Below are 10,563 nucleotides of genomic sequence, written 5' to 3'. Positions count from 1 at the left end.
CAAACGAGTGTTGATTTGGAAAAGGGAAAGGAAAAAGTAGTCCATGGGAAGCCACACGATGAGCATGATGAATTCATTATTGATTTTGTGTCGACCAATAATCATGTGGCTACAGTGAAAAAGGTGCTTCATGCTTTAGCAATAAGGTTAAAGCAATTAGCATCAACTCAACCTCAAATTTTTGAAATACAACAGACAAAGGATGAGTTGATGCACCTAGTTCATACATATACAATAAGTATTAATGTAGTTTTTAATTATAAAAAAAGTTCAATAACAATTTTTATAGTATACTCTTTTATTTATGTCATTGAATAAAATACATATGTGTTATTTTTACAGAGGATGCTGAGGACATACAAGGTCAATGCCCCAAAGGATGATAGTTCAGGTGGTTCAAGTACATCACATGTTCTATCCTACACTTGTGTTTTGCTTGAACAATATTGTTTTAATAGTTCTAACAATATTGTTTTATTGTGCTATAACAATCTCATTTTTTAGCTCCTACCATTAATCCTATGTTCACTATGCCGCCTGCTACAAGGAATAGAACTGAAGAGCCAATGTCAACTATAAATTCAACAACACGTAGCATGATGACAGATGCAGTGGAAGTGCCTATTGGTAAGTAGATTCCTCTTTTTCTCTCTCATTTTTCATGTATTTATTTCACTTGAGCTATTATTTCTTAGGGGGCATATTGCAATATTGGGTTCATTTTATGCAGGAGGTGATGAGGAAATTCCTGGGTGTACCCATGTTAGATGTATGGGAACAAAAAATAATTGTGATCAATTGTTTGTTAGAAGTGAAGATGGTCTTTTAAGTCAAACTCATTGATTTATGAGGTTTTTTTGTAGTGTATGAAGTACTCGAAAGAATGACTTTCTATGATTTCCTCAAATTTAGTGATCTGTTTTACAAGTAAACTGCATGAGAGTAGAGTTGAATCTTCTAAGGAAACTCATGAATGTTACATTTTATTAATAGAATGAATGAATTTTAGATGCTAACAAGGAATTTAGATGTTACATTTCTGAGTTTATGATGTATACAGGATGGATGAGATGATGTGTGGAGAAAGAGGGTGGAGAGAGTTAGCCATATTAGGAGACAAGCAAAATTAAATCAGTGGCTTGCTATATGGAATCATGTGGTCTCCAAGAAGTGGAGCAAACAGATCTGATCTAAATGAAGATGATTGGGCATCTAAGTAAGTACTTTTCTCCTCTTCAAAATCTTGTAGCATTGTTCTTTCATATATTATAGCCTATGTGGTCAATCTGCACCCAAACATTTTTGTACCATGCATTTCAAATAGTTGTTTATTATGCATGAGGTCTTTGAATGCATATCATGGTTCCTTGAGGAAAAACATTGTACATGGTGCATATGCATTATTACCTTTATAAAAAAATGATTTTAACTATTTGGAGAATAAAATTGTGTGGCAAATCTCAAACTTAAGGTAAAGTGCCAAGCTTTCTAAAATATTTCCAATCCAATAAGTTAATAAATATAAATTATATTTAGGGTTTGAACATCTTTTGGGCAAATTTTAAGTGCCTAAAATTGATTTGATAAATACGAATTTGAAATAGATGTATATACACTTTAGGTATTCAGATGCATAAATAACACCTTGATATGTGTACATTTGTTCGCTTTCTCTCTTTGCTACATCATGATCCCTACACATAATAACAAAATAAAAAGACTTGAAATTGGCTGGAAAATTGTGAGTAAGTAAACTAAAAATATGCCCAAAGGCTTTTTTTGTCTTTCTTTTCTTCAGAGCTTTCAATAACTTGAAAAAATTGCAATGTATGGTTGAATGGCTCAATGTCTATGGCTCAAAGGAAAGAATGATCTTAAACCATAATTAATAATAAATAATAGTAAAAATTTAATAATATATAGTAGTAAGGTTTCAAAATCTATGCTTGAACTTGGCATGAAGGCCTCAGTGTGAAAATAGTTCATTCACCTTACTATGATGGCTTACCCAATAATATGTACATGTTTGAGGACTCTTTAGGAGGTGCCAACACCAATAACTTCATTCATAATAGTACTATAACAACAAACTCTCAACCATATGGTGTCTCTTTTATTCACTATCCAATTGGTCGCTTCACAAATGGCCATACATCTTTTGATTTATTAGGTATCTGTTTGTCTTCAACATTTCTAATTAAATTTAATGATAAATTGTTTTTAGTATGCCAGAATATGATTCATCTGAGCAGGTAGAATATAAGATCAGATTTATGTCTTTGACTAACCTCATAATGCTATACCAAATAAGGTTCAAGTTTACAAGATCTTTCTATTTTTATATTGGGTATATATAATTGTAAAACATAGTAATGGGATTAGGTTATAATACCATGAAATTATATATATTTAAATCAGAAGATGTTTTGATTAAACAACTTTGAATAGAAAATTCCATTTATATCACAGTGATTATATCATAAAATAAATAAGAATAGATGATAAATTCTATTAAGAAAAGTTTTTAAAAAAATGTCATGATGAATTCTTCAATTAATATTGACAAAGACATTAATTTTCATGAAATTCTATAGTTTATAATGGTGTCAAGATTTTTCTCTAAATTTGGTTAGTTATGTCTTTTTATCAATATTTTGAATTGAACATTTTCTCTTCTCTAAGTATTAGCCAAATACTTAGATGGAAATATTGACAAAAAAATTATCAATGTTTTTTTTCTCTTTATTGATGGTGTACAATTATAAACAATGTTGTGAATACTCCTCCTTCAAGTTGTTTGGTATTTTTTTGTTTCTTTATTCTTTTGTAACTTGTTAATACTCCTCCTTCATGTTGATTTTTGTAGCTTGTGATTGCATCAAAATCTTTCTTGGGGCTCCCTCACTTCCCTCGTCCCTTTCTAAAGCCAAAGGGAAACTTTTCAACTAGTATAAATTTTGCATCAGTAGGTAGTGGAGTATTGGATTCAACAGAAGCTGGACATGTAGTTCTACACTATATTTCCATTCCAAATTTGGATTTTCATGATACCTCTATTAAATAAAGTGAAATCACATAAATAAATTAAGTTTAGATTATGGTGTTCAATTAAAAGTATAAAAACCACATATATTTTCATTTCTCCATATCATTTATAGAATATTCAAAAATAAATATCTAATTAGACTTCTTTGTTCTTGTAGAAGGTCATTGACATGACTACCCAAGTTCAAAAATTTAAGTATTTTATGGGGATAAGAAGAAGCCATGAAAATATTGGATCAAAAGAGCTCAAATCCTTCCTTCCTAGCTCCTTATATTTGTTTATCAACTGGAAGAGATGACGTCTCCAACTACCTATCTAATGCTACATTTCAAAACACAACATGTGAAAAAGCTATGAATATATTGTACCAAAAGAGCTCAAATCCTTCCTTGCTAGCTCCTTATATTGTATATCAGCTGGAGAAATGACATCTCAATAATGATAAAATCTTCATGTTTTTCACTATAATTTGTAGGACCTTTACCATGTTGGGGCAAGAAACTTCATTGTATACAGCATTTCAAGTATGTGGGATGTACAAGCAATAATTTTTTTAAAATTAATTTAGCTATCTGTCACAATTACGATGACATGTTTGGACAGATAGTCATTTCTCCCACAACACAACTGTATCAACACCATTGTAACTATGACAGATAGTTTTGACATTTATACATTGCTTCCACAACACAACTATTGTACGAACATCATAATTGTGATGGAGGACTGCAAGATTAAGATGTTGTAATTGTGATGATCTAGTGTCATGATTGTGACAGTGTCAAAATGACCTCTTGCCCCTTCCTTCTTCCAAGTTATCCATCACAATTGCAATGACACCCCTCGTTGTCACAATTTGCAATAGAAAAAGTTTGATGCCCATCTGATGAGACCCAATTTGTTGTTTTGTTACTTGGGTGATGGGTGGGTGTCATAATTATGATAGCTTACCATCACAATTCGGGCCCAAATGTAGTAGTGGGATACCTAGTACACAAAATATCTCTCTATGTTGAATCCATTTCCAATTATACCGAGAGATTGATGGTGGCACAAGAAGGAAGGATTGTCTTTAGCACAAGGTTTTATGCCATTGAATAACCAACCTAGAAGCTAGACAAAAAGTGTTGAGGCAATACAAAGCATTGGAAACATTTTCCTCATCCTTAATGAGAGTGAGGAAGGAGTCATAAAAAGAGTTCCCATTAACAAGTTGGGTAGGCAAATTAGGCAAGGAAATGCCTCTAACATAGCTAGAAGAGATGTTTTTGACAAGAAGATACCCAAACCATTTGACAATAAGAACATACAAAGCTAGAGCAACATCCATAGCAGATGGACCTAAAGAGACCAAAGATGCATCTCTAAAGAGCATTTGGACCAACTGGATAAACATCAAACCAAATCCAATAGCCTGAAGCATGGAAAGAATGAAAGGCCATTCAATGCAATCATAAGCCTTGGAAAAATCAATTTTGAGAAAAAGAGCTACTACCTAGACTTGCAAGCCCATTCCATGCCTTCCCAAATTGCAATAATATTGTTAAGAATGTATCTAGATTTGATGAAACTAGTCTACTTTGGGCACACAATCAAAGGAAAAAATGGAAAATCTTAAGAATCGAGGCTTGGGCTATGATTTTATAAGAGACACTCAATAAAGTGATAGGCCTCCAGTTATAAATATCCTCAAGATCTCCAGCTTTAGGTATGAAGTTAATATTTCCCTTATTGATAATGTCACCTAAAGATTTAGCGTAAAAATCTTCAAGGTAAAGATTATGCATGTCGGGTCCAATGGAATTCCACAAAGCCTTATAAAATTCACATGGAAAACCATCACACCTAGGAGCCTTTTCATTCACCATAGACAAGACAAATTCTTTGAGGTTACTAATGGTGAGCATTTTCTCATAAAACATATGCTTCTCAACCACAATCTAGACTAGAGTAAAAGTAATGCATTCCTTCAAAGCTTGGTCCCTGTCAGTTGAATTTCCTTGTGTTGTGAACACCTTCTCATAGTGTCAAATAATATCTTAACGAATGTTAGGAAGCTCAAAGAAAATATGTTGGCCTTCCTTAATTCACATAATCTTTGCAAAGGTATGGTGAGCTCTAAGAGCCTAAAAAAAATCTTAGAAGCTTGGTCTTCCACTTAAAGCTAGTGGAGATTAGCCTTAATATGGGCACCCCTAGCTGTGTAGTGTTGTGGTTTCACAATGCACACCCCATTTCAAATAGAAATGGGGACCCCCTACTTTATTTTTTGGCTTTATCAGATCCCTAGTTTTGGGTCTGAGTCTTTTCTAGGGTGTTTCCTAGTGACTTTGGTCAAGTGTGGGTCCTGATTGGAAAAACCAATTTCTAAAAATCAAAATTCTAAGTGGAGAAGGTATTTTTTGCAAAAAAGATGTGCACTAGTGCACCTCCCTAGGTATGCTAGTGCACCAAAACTAAGTGAAAGGGTATCACCCTTGGTGATGCGCAGGAGTGTCGTTGCACAACACCAAGGGGTGCTAATTTGGGACTCCCTTCCCTCCCCACTTCATTTCTTCTCCTCTAGCATGATTGACCGCATCATCACACCTCCTATGGTGCACCTCTCACCTCTCCTACACCTGCACTCATACAAACAAAGCAACATAATAAACCTATGAAGGTGCATAGCTACACACCTTTTCTTTCAATGCAAAAACTTTAAAAACTTAAAATTCTATAAAAATACTTAAGAGGCTTACACCTATTTAGGTGCATAGTTGCACACCTTTAAAAACTCCTAAGTACAATAAAAGACCATAAGGTGCACACCCCATGAGGTGTGTTGGTGTGCAACTTCATGTAATAAAGTTTGTTAAGGGTAAAGGCGCACCAGGTGCATCTTTGAGGTGCATGAGGTGTGCCCCTTTTTGCATATCAGAGTGTAAAATAAGGTTCTTTTGTCAGTTTTGTCATAGTTTTGCATTATAGATTTATTTGTTAGCAAGTAGGGTTGTTTTGGGTTATATTTTTAGCCTTCTGAACTAATATTTGCTTCTTTGTGTAGGTAAAAATAGCATCCTTAACTTGTCGGGGTCATAACTTTTGACCTAGAGCTCAGAAATCAAAACTGTTTACACCGTTGGAAAGAAGAACTAAAAATCTAATTTCAAGAACTAAAATTTTGAGCCTTTGGGTGTCCAACTTTAGAGACTGATAAAAGTTTCAACTTGAAATTTTGAGCAAAAGACCTCCGAAAAGCCCAATTAAAAAGATCTAGAAAAACTTGTAAAAAAGATATGAAAAAGTTTCAAACATTTGATCATTTTGGATAATCTAGATCACCTGGTCTTTGACCTAGAAGGATCAAGAAGTTGGAGAGAAGAAAAGATCAATGATACAAAGATTGGACACATGAAATAGAAAAGGTTCCTCATCTTATGCAATTAATAATGACAAGATTCAACATGGGTGCCTTGGAATTTTAGATAGAAGAAGCAGAAGGAGTTCAAATTTATGAAAGTGTTTGGCTATAAAGAGAGTATAAATCATCAAAAATGGGCAAAATAAGTACACTAGAGTTCTCCCAGACCTCGTCTAAGAAAAACCCAGAAACTGTTTTCAAAACTGAGAACTTTGATTTTTTGGCAAATTGAACACCTTGCACAAATTTTATCAAGGTGCGTAGGTGCACCAGGTGGGTAATGTAGACACCTAAATTTGATTACACCACTTTGGTAATCCTATTTAGCTATCTCTAAAGGTGTCATTAATTAAATTCCTATTTAATTAATCATTTGCCATCCTCTAGCTGATTAGTTTAATTAATCATCTATAGTCCTAATTGATAAATCAAATAAACCCATCATTTATCAATTAAATCCTATTCTCCTATCTAATTCCAAATCCCAATTTATTAAAATCACTTTAATAAATAAAACCCTCAAATCTAATAGCCTCTAAACTATCCTAAATCCTCCATTTAGCCTAATCCACCCCATCCACCCATACTAACTAAGCTTAGCCACTAACTCACCCACCCTCATCAATACCATCCACTTGCACATCTCTAACATCCCTAAACTAATCCTAACCCAAGCCTAACCCATCCCATAATCATTTGCACATTCCTAAGCAAGCTTAAGACTTTCCTAAACCAAGCCAAAGTCTCCCCTCAAAATATCCCAACCACCAAGCCATAAAAGCTCTTACAAAGCCATGAATGACTCTTACAAGCCCATTCATTGTTCTTACAAGCCATTATGAGGGTTTTTATGAGCTTTGAGCCTCCTTTGTTGACCCCTCAACCCCTCTTGCTCTAACCAATGACCCTGTGACATGTGTCACTCCCTGATTGGCTGTAAGGAAGCACAATCCATGTGCTCTCCTCTCATTCAATCTAAACCTTCCATAAGCTTTCTCCCATCCTTGCATCCTAGCCCTTGATCCCTCAAGCCCTTTTCCTATTTAAAGAATCCCCTCCCAAGCCATTTTAAGCACAATCCATTACCATAAACTTATAATGTTGTTTTGAGAAGCCATTTTACCAATCTCACTCACTCACACCAAGAAGCCATCGAACATCTATTGAAGCCTTTGGAAGCAATCGAGCATACATCCTACCAAATAGACACACCCATACATCAAGTGATCATCCTTATTGAGAGAGCCTATCCATGGCTCATATTCTCATTTGAGGACCTCACTTTGTCTCTCTTTATATGTTTTGTTAGTTTGGTTTTGTGAATGCTTTGTTTATTTCATTGTTTTCCTAACATCACTAAATTCACATACATATGTAGGTGTGCTTTTTTAGTGGTGTTCTAGAATATTTTTGAAGAAGTTAGAGGTGCACCGATAGTTAACTACTAGTTCCAAATTTAGAGCTTTCCATGCACCAAAAACACATTCTAACAACAGTTTAACTCCTATAGACACCTAGTGAAGCTGGAGCTTCTATTTTTGGCATCTCCAGAGACTCCTACATCATCTAATGGATTTCTTCTTCTTATTTTCTCATGCTTTCTTTGTTTTAAGACAAGTAAAGGTTCATCCATCCATTTAATGATGTAACTATGGATGGAGTCCTACTTAGCACCAGTTAGATAGTTAGTTTGTACATAAATAGATTTGTTTTATTAGTTTAGAAAAATATGATTGCATAAATATATCTCTCACTCTCAACACAAATTAAGGAGAAGATTTCTTATAAATTTAGGAATGTAATATGTATTCCAAGCTGCCATTGTTTTGATGCAATATGTTGTTGGTGCTCGCATTTGGAGTGTAGTGATTCTTGCCTAAGTGTGTTATATTTTGTGAATGTATGTTCATGAAGTGTAATTGAGCCAATAATTTTATTGTGTTGTTCTAGTTGTGTGATCTTTTAATTATAGTGTTTTCTATAGGTCTACAAATTTTGCTAATGTACGTAGTTCGAGAAAAGATCACCATATTGTTCCTACATAGCTTTTTGTTTTGCATGAGCGCACTTTCTGTGGCCTTACGATTTGATGAAAAGTGAAACATTTTACAATTGCTGAATTCCCATCGATGATTGGATCAATGGAATTAAGGAAGCCCTACTCCTATTTTCATTAGTTACCTACCGATCTTTTCGAAAGCTTAACTCGTAGACGTGTTGTTTCCATAGCTTATGTCTATTAGGATTTTACTTTTCATGTTATTTTCTTAAACTTCTTGTTACCCTACCTTCATTATTTTCTTTAATAACCCCTTGGTTAAAATTAGGAATTCATATAGTTGCATTGTTAGATTACATTCATCATAAAACAAAAAAATACAAAAAATATATTTCTTCTTTGTGTGTTCATTATTTTGAAATAGCAAATAGATTCTACATCTTATCCAAATTGTTTAATGAACCAGAAAAGGCCTTCTCATGAACACTCACATTTATCTTCAATTGAGTGGATTTTAGTAGGTCACAAGATTACCCAAAACCTTAGAGTTGATCCTAGATTGACTTTTCAAGAGAGGAGTTCGAAAGGATTCCTGTTGCTCAGCATCATGCTAAAAAATAGCTCAACATGGAGTTGTTAGTAATTTAATTTTCATGATGAACATTAGCAAGCCAAAGTTGTAAATTTAAATCAAACAAATTCATGGCCAAGGCCTTAGAATTTTTTCATAGGTCCTTAGTAGTAGCGTTGTAGGAACACTTGTGGTAGAAGGATGTCACCGAGATGTTTACCAAATAATTATAAATAAAATGGGATAGTGGTCTAAGAAAGTCACATCAAGTAGAGGAATGACATGTGATTCTCTTTCCTCAAAAAAAGAAAAAATGATTGAGCAATTATCATATCACGATCAAGATGCTTGAAAATCCCGTTAGAACTAGATCTAAAATTGGACCAAGTATGCCAAACCCCACCATTCTAGCAGTGGTGAGAATTGGGATTTAAAAGGCCTAATTTATTGTGTATGTAGTACCATGCCTCTCATTCCCCAGCTGTACATTGAAAGGGAAAAATCATATCATTTCTAGAAGGCAACTCTACCATATTAAAATCTGTACAAATGATGTAAGTGGTTGGTGGCTGAAGATCCATCATCAAACACCATAGATGTGATCTTTCAATAACATCATTGGGAGCATAAACATTAACTATACCAAAGGAATGATTATTGAAGGAAAAAATATCCACACAATTCTTTGTATGGGGTCAGAACCATGAGAAATAACTAAAGGAATCAAATTAGGGGAGAGAAAAGTAACAACACTACCTCAAATAGCTTCATATTGGGAAGAAAAAAACTATGTTTACTACCCAAATAACATGGCAAGAAGTAGTGTGCAAGAATCTTAAGATTTTAACCTTCTAAAGAAACACAATATCTAGGAATCCATGCTGACAATTGATATCACAAATATGATATTTATGATCCAAGAGAGAAAAATCATGATTAAAACTCTTGCATGTCATCCCCATCCCCAAGAGAGGAGAAATTATTGTGCAAGAATTTTTTTTTTTATGAAGCTAGGAGAATAATCTCCACTAGAGATGATTATCCACTTCTAAGAGTCATCATATATGTCTTCTCCAAAACCATTTGGACTATGGGACCTTCACAATGGTTAAGAAATATTCATAGAGTCCATCTATGGAGTGTGAACCCAAGCAGGCTGAGAAACACTCACAGTTACCATTGTCTCTTAACTAACAAGTTTTGAAACATGTGGTAGAAAAAGAGGAACTATAGGTGTGATTGGTGCAGCAATAGGAGCCACAAGAAAAAGCTCCAATGAGTGCTACGAGGAGGAGCATGTTGGTTTCTTAGGAGGCAAGGAATTTTTTCCCTTCGGAACCAAACTTATCCATTCGTCTTTTTCAACATTCTCAGTGAGCGTAGCCTGTGTTTCTTTAGTAAGAGTTGGCTTGTGAGGCATGACCAATGAATAATACTTGATCTTATGCTTAAAATATTAATACCTATGACAGATATTTGAAAGGTTCAAATAAAAAAGCCTTTTGAGTGAAGGTTTAATCCCCAACTAGGATGTCAATAGTTTC

Source organism: Cupressus sempervirens, chromosome 10 (assembly GCF_028749045.1).
Source record: "Cupressus sempervirens isolate cs-2001-9-10 chromosome 10, ASM2874904v1, whole genome shotgun sequence".
Taxonomy (NCBI): Eukaryota; Viridiplantae; Streptophyta; class Pinopsida; order Cupressales; family Cupressaceae; genus Cupressus; species Cupressus sempervirens.
Note: the sequence above shows the minus strand (reverse complement) of the source record.